Raw genomic sequence first — 2500 nt, forward strand, 5'->3', positions numbered from 1 at the left:
GGAGCATGTCAGTGCGCGCATCCGATTTCAGTTCCAGAGCGATTCGCGCGATGAGTCCTTGATACTTAGTCGTTTTTGCAAAATTTCTGACTTTTTGGAAAATTTCACAATTTTGTGAAAACTTCCACAAAATGAGGTTCTAGTATGTTAGAGGGCATCCCAGGAGGGCTCCAAAAGTGTGGGTAAAATATATATCCCACAGGGGGAAAATTGAAAAAAAGTTGAAAAAAAAAATTTTTGGGGACTTAGAAAATTTTTCAACTTTTGTCAGACTTCCAGACAGGGGAGCGTGTCAGTGCGCGCATCCGATTTCAGTTCCAGAGCGATTCGCGCGATGAGTCCTTGATACTTAGTCGTTTTTGCAAAATTTCTGACTTTTTGGAAAATTTCACAATTTTGTGAAAACTTCCACAAAATGAGGTTCTAGTATGTTAGAGGGCATCCCAGGAGGGCTCCAAAAGTGTGGGTAAAATATATATCCCACAGGGGGAAAATTGAAAAAAAGTTGAAAAAAAAAATTTTTGGGGACTTAGAAAATTTTCACACATGTGTCAGACTTCCAGAGAGGGGAGCATGTCAGTGCGCGCATCCGATTTCAGTTCCAGAGCGATTCGCGCGATGAGTCCTTGATACTTAGTCGTTTTTGCAAAATTTCTGACTTTTTGGAAAATTTCACAATTTTGTGAAAACTTCCACAAAATGAGGTTCTAGTATGTTAGAGGGCATCCCAGGAGGGCTCCAAAAGTGTGGGTAAAATATATATCCCACAGGGGGAAAATTGAAAAAAAGTTGAAAAAAAAAATTTTTGGGGACTTAGAAAATTTTTCAACTTTTGTCAGACTTCCAGACAGGGGAGCGTGTCAGTGCGCGCATCCGATTTCAGTTCCAGAGCGATTCGCGCGATGAGTCCTTGATACTTAGTCGTTTTTGCAAAATTTCTGACTTTTTGGAAAATTTCACAATTTTGTGAAAACTTCCACAAAATGAGGTTCTAGTATGTTAGAGGGCATCCCAGGAGGGCTCCAAAAGTGTGGGTAAAATATATATCCCACAGGGGGAAAATTGAAAAAAAGTTGAAAAAAAAAATTTTTGGGGACTTAGAAAATTTTTCAACTTTTGTCAGACTTCCAGACAGGGGAGCATGTCAGTGCGCGCATCCGATTTCAGTTCCAGAGCGATTCGCGCGATGAGTCCTTGATACTTAGTCGTTTTTGCAAAATTTCTGACTTTTTGGAAAATTTCACAATTTTGTGAAAACTTCCACAAAATGAGGTTCTAGTATGTTAGAGGGCATCCCAGGAGGGCTCCAAAAGTGTGGGTAAAATATATATCCCACAGGGGGAAAATTGAAAAAAAGTTGAAAAAAAAAATTTTTGGGGACTTAGAAAATTTTTCAACTTTTGTCAGACTTCCAGACAGGGGAGCGTGTCAGTGCGCGCATCCGATTTCAGTTCCAGAGCGATTCGCGCGATGAGTCCTTGATACTTAGTCGTTTTTGGCAAAATTTCTGACTTTTTGAAAATTTCACAATTTTGTGAAAACTTCCACAAAATGAGGTTCTAGTATGTTAGAGGGCATCCCAGGAGGGCTCCAAAAGTGTGGGTAAAATATATATCCCACAGGGGGAAAATTGAAAAAAAGTTGAAAAAAAAAATTTTTGGGGACTTAGAAAATTTTCACACATGTGTCAGACTTCCAGAGAGGGGAGCATGTCAGTGCGCGCATCCGATTTCAGTTCCAGAGCGATTCGCGCGATGAGTCCTTGATACTTAGTCGTTTTTGCAAAATTTCTGACTTTTTGGAAAATTTCACAATTTTGTGAAAACTTCCACAAAATGAGGTTCTAGTATGTTAGAGGGCATCCCAGGAGGGCTCCAAAAGTGTGGGTAAAATATATATCCCACAGGGGGAAAATTGAAAAAAAGTTGAAAAAAAAAATTTTTGGGGACTTAGAAAATTTTTCAACTTTTGTCAGACTTCCAGACAGGGGAGCGTGTCAGTGCGCGCATCCGATTTCAGTTCCAGAGCGATTCGCGCGATGAGTCCTTGATACTTAGTCGTTTTTGGCAAAATTTCTGACTTTTTGAAAATTTCACAATTTTGTGAAAACTTCCACAAAATGAGGTTCTAGTATGTTAGAGGGCATCCCAGGAGGGCTCCAAAAGTGTGGGTAAAATATATATCCCACAGGGGGAAAATTGAAAAAAAGTTGAAAAAAAAAATTTTTGGGGACTTAGAAAATTTTCACACATGTGTCAGACTTCCAGAGAGGGGAGCATGTCAGTGCGCGCATCCGATTTCAGTTCCAGAGCGATTCGCGCGATGAGTCCTTGATACTTAGTCGTTTTTGCAAAATTTCTGACTTTTTGGAAAATTTCACAATTTTGTGAAAACTTCCACAAAATGAGGTTCTAGTATGTTAGAGGGCATCCCAGGAGGGCTCCAAAAGTGTGGGTAAAATATATATCCCACAGGGGGAAAATTGAAAAAAAGTTGAAAA

This window comes from Phyllobates terribilis, unplaced genomic scaffold (assembly GCF_046119375.1).
Source record: "Phyllobates terribilis strain yellow unplaced genomic scaffold, ASM4611937v1 Scaffold_8373__1_contigs__length_30572, whole genome shotgun sequence".
Lineage (NCBI taxonomy): Eukaryota > Metazoa > Chordata > Amphibia > Anura > Dendrobatidae > Phyllobates > Phyllobates terribilis.